Below are 10,467 nucleotides of genomic sequence, written 5' to 3' on the forward strand. Positions count from 1 at the left end.
TATATTTTAAAGATATGTAGATAGTACAACACTGATGAAAAGGGCAACAACGGCTTTTTAATTAAAGTCAGATTATTATAGAAGAATATTATAGAGAATATTATAGAAAAATGTGTGAGAATAATGAGTATGTTATGTGAGTGGATTCAACTAAATAAGATGAAGTTGCATGAGCAAAAAAGGGACAACCAAAGACTAAAAATACGATGGCTGGAAGTGTCCATTATATGAAACAGAACTTATTCCCTACATTTATCCTATGATTAGGATGTAACCATCTTGTCTACAGTTAATTTATGATGTTAATTTTAATGAGAATATAAGACTGTTAATTAAAGTGTTATTGTATGTCTAACAGACCCAATTTTGTAACTGGCCTGTAAGAAAAACTGTAACAAATTATGCTGCAGCTCAAAAACATCAAAATTAACATAAATTGAAGGCAGAATTAATAAAAAATGCATAAGATATTAAATAAATAAAATAAATACATAAATAAATATGCCTATGAAATCAATAAATTAGGTAATTAGATATATACAAAGGAATAATTAAAATATATAAAGGACTCAATACAGTTCAATAAATATCTAAAAATAATAATTCACAGGACTACATTTATTTTATTCAGTCTACTATTCTTTTTATTTCCATCTGTATTGTTCCAATGAAAGGATTTGGTTATCTCAGATGCAGAACAAAGCAACTGCACCAGAACAACACTGACCACTAGTTCACACTCTAGGGCGATGAACTCTAACCAATAAAGTGATACTAGCTGAGCTAAAACTGACGAAAACTGACTTTACTTTCTTGCAATCTTTCTAAATTGTGATGGCAGTGTTTGTGTTAACAGAGTTTCACTTTATTTTGCCTCATATTTGTTTCAACCAATGGCGTGGCAGGAGGCAGAGAGTATAATTGACATAAACTCAGCCAGCATTATTTAACACAGTGTAGACTGGCCAGTGGCCACTGTAGGAATACACTTATTAAAATCTCCTTATGAAAGCTTAATCTATTCACACAAACATGTTTTTCTTTAGTAGGTATAGCTACGAAACAGTAAACTATACCTAACGCCTAGTTTCACTAAACTTCTTGTAAATATTATTGTCAATATGAATTATGTTAATAATAATTGTTACTCAAATAACTTCCCAAAAATGTCCCAAAATGGTGCCCTGAATTATGGCGCAGAGATTCATTTTTAGGTCATACACCTTCTGCTTTCATCTCCCTGATAACTCTGTGACGCTGCTATTAGTTATCGCAAACAAAGAGGAAACCAAAAACCATAATCGTATTAAAAGGACGTGCAGTTTATCTGTCGTTATCTACCAACTTGGGAAGATCCGAACAACGGTGACATCGACCGAAAAACTGAAGGGTTTGACAAAATGATTTGGTATAACTTCATCAAAGAGGACAACGACCTGTTTGACCTGCATAGCACTGCTCTGTGGTGGAAGATAATCCTTTGTCTTCTGCTCTATGGGTTTATCAGTGTGATGCAGATGCAGACTGGGAGGCTGGCTCCATGTGGCTCCCGCTGTTGCCACGGTGCCCCATTAGAACACCTTCATCTTTCTAATCTTTCTAGGGCACCGGCTTGCTCCACGTGTGAGAAGATTACGACACACACACACACACACACACACACACACACACACACACACACACACACACACACACACACACACACACACACACACACACACACACACACACACACACACACACACACACACACATACACACACAAAGGAAATCAGAAAAAGTGTGGTGCCCAGTCACGGCTCTCCCTAGATAAGGCACCATCACCACTGGCACCACCGGGCAGCGTCATCGTCTCCCCTGCCCTCACACAACATTGTGTGACCACCATTAGCAGACCTCCACCAGCTGACGTGCACCCTCCACCTCCCGGCTGCACCACCACCCCCAGCATCACCATTCCCATTCACACAGCACTTACATCATCGCTACTAACGCAACACCACCAGCATCCCTGCTAACACAACCCCTCTGCTGGTCAATCCGGACCTAGACCTTTTTCAAAGACACAGCTATTCAAATCAATTACTATTGTGTAACAGCACTACTACTGTATCAAAGTATAGTGCATACATACATATATTTGATGAATTGTGGTGAATAATCTTTTGCTTATAATCAATTAATGGAGAAGGCTGAATATGGGCAAAATCGGAAGAAAAGAAAATGCACAACTTGGGAAAATATATGATCGAGAGGTTGGCGTTCCTGGTAATTCATTAATCATATTTAACGCAACTCTTATCAGGGTGCTGCTTTGAAGCCAATCCAAATTATTTCCTCATTCCAGGCACACCGACATACACGCGCACATATTTCAATTCAGTGATCTTATTAACAGTCTCTAACAGAGCCTGCCAGGCATGCAAACACTGGTGCAGTCCAGTGAAAACAGCCGAGGGGTGTATCTATATGATTAGCGTCACGCTAGCACAAGCTAACACAATGACGACAGCAGCCCAGATGATAAAGACACTACATAGGCTAAGGCTTCTATGTATCAATCCACCATACTGTGCTAAATGATTGTTCAAAGTCACATGCATAATAGCTTGCAATGTCTTTTGTTGTGGATCATTCCAAAAATGTTTTCAGTGAATGTATTAGTATTCATGGTTGTATTATCTCTACATATATTAGTTTGCAATGCTGAACTATTGTTGTAAATATGTGTATCATTTCAGAAATATTTTCACAAAAAGCAATCATATTCATAAATTGTGTATTAACTAGCCCATTGTTGTCAATTGAAAAGAATGTCCATTTCAGAACGACCAAATCCAAAGTCTAATAGGATTTCTCAGCCTTCACTAGCTGTGTACTTTATGTGCTTGTCTAGTCCATTGTGTTGTAAAACGAAAAATCAGCCGTCGTAATCCAGGCATCCCTGCAAAATATATCATGACATGTTTTGGGCCTGTCGCCCAGTCGTAAGCAAGGATAAACTACAAGTACCACCTACTCCTGCCAACTTGTAAAGCCAACGGTATTAACTATTCTCAAGAGTGAGCGAGTGCTCGATTGGTTTTGCGCCGGCTACGAAAAAACATTTTAATCTGCGGTTACCACACATAGATGTCATCCATCTCTGGACGTATGCAGAGAAGCAAACAACCATGGCGTGCATCTTGTTTGCGTTTGCATATCCTCTAATATGACAACGTCAAATTGGCCTGAAAGCGTCTTCTGACTCACAGGACTTGAAACCCGGGCCGTTGGTTACAGTGACAAGTGAGGCGAGGGGATAGGGAAGGAGGGGATGGGGGGAGGAAGGGATGGGGGAGGAGGGGATGGGGGGAGGAAGGGATGGGGGAGGAGGGGATGCGATGAAAAGTACGTCCTTCTTGGGCAGATGCTTCCGAGCAATTATATAAATGAAGTTGTCAGATGGCTCCTGAGGGACACCCTCTCCTCGCGCCACACAGCGAGAGCCGCGTTTGCCCCCCCCCCCCCCCCCCCCCCCCCCCCCCCCCCCAAATGAGGCAGCAGAGGGCTGGCAGCTAGGGGAAAGGGGTAAAGCAAGGCGAGGCAAGTTTATTTATATAGCACCCTTGAAACACAAGGCCATTCAGTGCTTCACAAAAGGAAGAAATCCAATTTTTCTATAACTGATGAATGAAATAAACCGTACACAACTGAAAGGCTTCCGAAGGAATTACGTCTTGCTGGCTAACGGACACACAGCAGAAGGGGCAGTGGGAAGGGGAAGGGTGTAACCAGTGCTTTCGTCAGTTGATGCGCTGAATGAGGTAAAAGTAAGCCAGCTGGCCTCGACCGGGCCACACATTGACAGCGATGGACAAACTGGGACCCAAACGAACCGGGCCCTGTGTGGGGACTCAGTGTCCGTGCCTCCAAATTAGTTTTCAATATGAATTCATTAATTCAAATTAATTAAAAACTAAATTCAAATTGCCGGGGACTGAGCCAGACCTAGGCCGCCCTGGAACAACCAGTCGCTCTGTATATCTCCAGAACTCACAGATGGCCGGTCCCTGCCTGTTGGTACGGGCGTCTCAAGGGTGAAAATCAAAAAGAAAAAAAGGCAGTTACAGTTTTTAATCCCTGACTTGATTTATATTTAGGCATTTATTCAGCATCCCAATTGACTCAGTAAGGAAGAAGATAATCACAGAACACAATCGATATTCGGACCAACCACAAATTCAAATGCGGCACGACTCTCTTTCTTAAGGCAGTGCCGGCGAGAAGCTGTGGGAACGCACATATTCAGACTTATTTTTATTCCATATCAAATGCTCATCAGCCAGCGCAAGTCAACAAGTCGTGTGTAAACATCACAGACACAGCCAGCTACAGGCGAGCCGAGCACGGAGGAATTCCTGGACGAGTTAAGCCTTCGGCGATTTGTGAAGGTCCCGAGACTCTTAGCAGACCACGCAACCTCCTCCCCCCATCGAGTTAACACGCACAGCGCAGGTCTGGGTCAGCGCAAGAGCTTGGCGCGGTAGTCCAAAGCGGGAGACGCCGGTCATTAGCGGACCTCGGAGTGCAGAGGACCAGGGTGCAGGGCGACTGACGGCTGCTGGGAGATTTAACATGCGTGGGTGTCTGCCCTGGGCGGCAGCAGCTACAACCACCACTACAGGCAGGGAGCCGGGGGAGGCAGATGGAGCTGGAGAGAGACACGGAGAGGTGTTTTATACAGACTGAGGCGAGCGTAGAGCTCAGCGTTTAATCTGGAAAACCTTAAAAGACCGTTGACGGCCCCGACAGGCTTGACCTGCACGTGTGCCTACACATAGAGGTCCAGGTCTGATTCCTGGCAAGATTCTCTCTCTCTCTCTCTCTCTCTCTCTCTCTCTCTCTCTCTCTCTCTCTCTCTCTCTCTCTCTCTCTCTCTCTCTCTCTCTCTCTCTCTCTCTCTCTCTCTCTCTCTCTCTCTCTCTCTCTCTCTCTCTCTCTCTCTCTCTCTCTCTCTCTCTCTCTCTCTCTCACACCATGTCAATAAAAATATCCAACCGCAAAGGGATGGTGGCCGGTCGCTTCGAGAAACATCTCATTGCTCCATCATTCCTGCTGCAGATTAATTCACTTATTTGCATTTCATCCCACACCTGCGCCCCAACCAAACCAAACAATAGGAGCGGTGTTCTGGGAGCTTATAATGGGTTTACAGCACACACAGGGCAAGGATAAGAATTCACCACCAGCATCACCACAATCACCATTCCAGCTGAAACACGCCCAGCTGGTCATTCTGTTTCCCTCTAGTCCCTCGATGTGCAGGTGTGGCTCGTTTCAATTAGGCCCAGCCCAGGGAATTTGTGCTGGGGGTTCGTCGTGATGCAAAAAACGCAACCAAATGAAGTCACTTAAAAACACGTTTTAGGTCAATGGAAAAGAGAATGCAGAATTCGTGTTTAGATTTATTTTTTTTTCTGAAGTCAATCAAGACGATGTTAGTTATAGGGTTTGATTTTGAATGGAACACACTGCTCCACGTTAACATGTCTCATTCTGCGTTTAAATGAGTATGGAACACCCTATGGTGCTTACGCCACTGCTGAGCGGCACGCTGACCTTCACATCAATCCTGCCACACGATCGAACACGTGTATAAAACCGCCTATAGATCCGGTGAGTGACAAGGTCTTTAGGTGGGAGGCCAGGCAGACCTGCCTGTGTAGGGAAAGTGCTGGACCAGCAACGATTGAGAAAACCGAGAAAGAACCGCTCTCCCTGCACCAAACCATCCGTCTGTTTGGAAGACTTGGATGTTCCTTGGCGGCACGCTATGCTGCTTCATCCACTATGTTCTTGATGTTTTACAGCAGGCCCGTCGCTAGAGCGACTGCATGGGAAAAAAAAACGACATGTCCCCTAAAACACGCGGAGCACGGATGAGCAGTTTGGGTTTCTGCTGATTCAGCTTCTACATATTAATGAGACACCAGAATCCCAAGCTGGTCGCGGACTAGAGATTACCGCTGTAGCTCTTTAATAACCACCGTTTGTGATACACGCAACGGAAAAGCGGGCATTCAGAGAGTACAGACTGTAGGCTACCAGCACGACCTCGGTAACAATACAGAGGGGACGCGCACGCGCGCACACACACACACACACACACACACACAAACACACACACACACACACACACACACACACACACACACGGGCGTCAGCTCACCCAATACCATACAGGGGCACAAAAGGGCACTTAAAATCAATGCGAGCGCGCGAGCCACATTTTTTTTTTTCGATCAACAGGTCCAGCTTAAACAGTTATCGCTACAGTTTAATATATTAGCGAACTGTCTGGCTACTATAGCATAACGACAGACGTGACCACATTAGCTAATAACACCACTTCAGAGACGCCCCTTCACCTTATTTGATGAAAGGCATACACATTTGTTAGACATTCTATGCTTCCAGAGGATAAAAATGTAACGCTTACTGTTTACTTCACTTCACGCCGGCCGGAGTGAATGGTCGCTGACGCTGTGCTGGACAGGTTCAAAAAGTCGATATCAAGGAGAATGATTCTCTGTGTGTGCATTCGTCACGTATTGCAGCGGCCGGCCAATGAGGGGGGCACCATGCATTCTATTGACGTAGGCTAATTCAAATAGTACATTTCTTCAGGGTGTCAAATTTTGTACAATCAATGTTTTAGTGTGTCTTTACTAGGAGGACTAGTACCGTGTTTCTTAAAGATAGCCTAAGATATGACGAACTCCTGGCTCTGTGTTACAGGCAACTCTCCGGCTGCAACATGCTCCGAGTGGACGCAAGTGGATTCTAATTACTCTGTCCGTATGTCGGACTTAAATTCTAACGAAAGTGGTAGTCTATAGGCCTATTTTAAGAAAAAAAAAATGCAAGCATGCATTCTGTAGATTGCCAGATGAGTCAGACTTAAATAAAAAAAAATTAAAGGTATAAATAAATAAATAAATTAAAAAATCAGTGCCCCAGGCATACCCAGGCACCGCAGATCCACAATGGGGCACGTGCCCCGGTGAAAAGGGTCTGCCGACGCCGACACACACACACACACACACACACACACACACACACACACACACACACACACACACACACACACACACACACACACACACACACACACACACACACACACACACACAAAGATAATGGCCTAAATTGTCTTAAATCTAGGCATCTGTACTCAGATGTTGTCTTTGTTTCTTTAGAAAGCGCACACGTGCAGTGTATACTGTGTGGGTGAAATACTCAGCCATCTGTATTCAACACGATTAATCAGAGAAGTGGTGAACTATCCAAATGCCCTTTTAAATGGACAGCTGGTGTCAACAAAGACATTGTATCAATTAGAATTACTATATAGTGGTTTGGGAAGCTCTTCTAACCATGTTAAAGATTAATTTGAAGAAACACTGCCTAAGGCAGTTATTCATCAAATGTAATATATCATCCCAGTGCTGCTGTCCAACCCATGCCCTTAATAAACACTGCTGAAAACAAACGAAGTATGCCTGCCACGTAAGCACAATCAGTTCAACACTAACAGACCAAACAAGGAGCAAAATAATGACTTCTGATTGTTTTCCTTCAGGTTTATTCGATCAGAGCAACCGTTTGAGTTGTTGAGCTCCGAAGTTAAAATACTGTGAAGGTGATAAAACTCATCGCAACAAGATGCTACTTTAACGGACAGAATGCCTGAAGGTAGCCCTTAATTCAAAGCGTTAATTTAACCACAGGTTGCGTAGACTTGTGTTTATTTTTATTTTTATTGTCTATGATATATGGGCCTGTAATATTTGCCCGGGAAATACTTTGGCACATTGAACCTTGTTCCATTTTTTCCCATCCCAAATACATATTTCAGAAAACTGTATTTTTTCGGTCTGCCTCGATATTGGGGGTGGACTCAACGGGACGGGAAGAGTCCCTCTTTGAGAAGCACCTGCCAAGTAGGCTACTCTGAAACGCTGTTGAGAAGCAACGAGGCGGCCAGACGCGCGGCGCATCCAGACGCATGGAGACGCTGTCAGTGGGAACGCAGCACAGCATGCTCCCTCACACGCCTAGAACGAACCCAAAATACGAACGCACGCCAGCACACACACACACACACACACACACACACACACACACACACACACACACACACACACACACACACACACACACACACACACACACACACACACACACACACACACACACACACACACGCGCGCGCGGTCCAACGTGCTTCTGGACAATATCTAACCATGAAAGCTAATCCTGCCGTATCGAATAGGTTATCTCGATGTCTATTTTGAGCTGAAATAACTTCGGATTTCTCTGATTATTTCATTCCCTGAGCATCCCACAGCATCCCTTTATTGAGCTGCTCGCTTATCCTCAAACAATACACAAACGCACGCGTACACACTAGGGATGGGCAAAATGATTCTTTTCCGGGAACTAGTTCTTTCAGTTCAGTTCACTATAACGATTCGTTTATTTGATTCGTTCGTTTTGATTCGTTCGTTACGTCAGATTACATCTTAAAAAAAATTAAAAATAAAAAAACTTTTTTTTTATAATTTTTTTTTTTTTAATATGTCGTGGGTCCGGATAGGACCGTCAAATCCGCAGTCCGCCGTTTGGAGATGCCTGCTATATAGTATGTCGATCGTCCCACCAATATTTATACCACTTGCTTACTCTCTATATTTCATTCATGGTTTTACATTTATAATTTTATTTTACTTTACATTTAATTCTTCATTGTTCAGGCATTACAGAACTTGCATGGTCATAAATAAAAAATACGAACTGCAGTTTAATTTCTTTGTTTGTTCTTAAATTGACGTAGAATGGAGCAAAGACTCCTGGGATTGGGAAATGTGTTTATCCAATAAACAGATGGAGGTCAAGTCTATTTTCGAAAAAATGTAGGGGGATATATGAGTCGAATGGTATGACCCAAGATACGTCAGAGAGAGAAAGCGCGCATATTCGACGGTACCGCCTTGTCATTGGTTTACCCAGGTGCCATTCCAACACCATTGTTACCTCTCATTGGCTGAATCTTTGAGGAAGTTGTAGACTCAATCAATATGAGTCGCGGGGAGACGGAGCTCTGTTCGTTTGTATATTTTATTTACGTGACCATATGTTTGGTTGATGTTAAAAAAAAAGAATCAAAGAACCAGTTCTTCTTGTTTTGGGGAACCAGTTCTTGTCGTTCACGTTCGGGATTCGTTCTTTGTAACGAATCAGTCGCGACCGACACATCCCTAGTACACACACACACACACACACACACACACACACACACACACACACACACACACACACACACACACACACACACACACACACACACACACACACACACACACACACACACACACACACTACGACTCACTCCAGGAAAGTAAAGATCATTGTACTTACTGGTAGAAGAAAAATCTGTGAGATGAAAAGCGAAGTAGTTTTGGTTCACTCTGCTCTCTTTCCAGCCCTTCGGTGACCGATTGGCCAAATGTTCTCGGAGTCGGCTACCACAGCGGAATTTAATGTTAATCCTACCCAGGATCCAGTCTCTCTAGATGGGAAACGCGAGTGGACAACAGTACATCCTAAGAAAAGAAAAAAAAGAAAAAGTCAAGCTTCGACCAAGATGTCTTGCCGGTGGAAGTCTCCAGCTCTTTCCTCGTAAGAATCAATCACACTTCAATGGCTTGTTTGTGTCGGTGCCGTGCGCCGTCGAGGAAGCCGAATGCATCGGCGGTGAAGGTGCATTCACACCACGTTTCTCTCCCCTGACTGGATAGGCGACGCGACTCAATGCGCTCTCTGTGGCGGGAGGCAGCGGTGGGCGTGGCAGAGGAGAGGACTACGACGATAAGAGGGGCGTGGCGCAAGTAGGAACGTTCGAAGTTCTTTTAGTGCAGGGTGACGGCGAAGCGTCAACTAATCGGGACAGGTTCTCTCGGTCCCCGGCAACGAAAAAATGTAGGACAGATAGTTGGGGCTCGCATAGTTTACTTGGTCGGGCTTTTTCTTTTGTCTTTCGTAAAAAAGTCTAGTTATGTAGCTACTCTCTACTATAACATTAAATGAGTGGCCATCTCAAATAGGTGAATTACACTTAACTATTTCCATTTATTGTCGACTACTTACAATGTATTTAATAGCATTTTTATGCTTGGTTGTTTTCTTTAGACATAGCTTTTCTGTCACCAACGCTTCAACGAGTTTGCATGCGTTTATGCTTTAGTTGTAGAACATATGGGAAACTATCTTCCTGTCCAAACCAATAAGGGCGCTCTTGCACCAGTTATCTGATCAGTTGATCAGATACACTCTGGTAGGAACTCTTTAAAATAGAAAATAAATCTCTTTTCATTTTAAAGCAACGCTCTCTTACCTTTTACTGAACATTTTTGTCTTTGTTCA

The 10,467-nt window shown here is 43.7% G+C and overlaps 1 long non-coding RNA gene across 1 annotated transcript in view; it reads right to left on the bottom strand.

Moving 5' to 3' along the window:
• Positions 1-9,836, bottom strand: part of LOC130406297 (uncharacterized) — a 52,766-nt gene extending 42,930 nt beyond the window's left edge. The window contains exon 1 of the long non-coding RNA XR_008904436.1: positions 9,463-9,836. This is a non-coding gene — a long non-coding RNA (uncharacterized LOC130406297). The remainder of the gene's footprint in view (positions 1-9,462) is intronic.
• Between the last annotated feature and the right edge of the window lie 631 nt (positions 9,837-10,467).

Source organism: Gadus chalcogrammus, chromosome 16, assembly GCF_026213295.1.
Source record: "Gadus chalcogrammus isolate NIFS_2021 chromosome 16, NIFS_Gcha_1.0, whole genome shotgun sequence".
Classification (NCBI taxonomy): Eukaryota; Metazoa; Chordata; class Actinopteri; order Gadiformes; family Gadidae; genus Gadus; species Gadus chalcogrammus.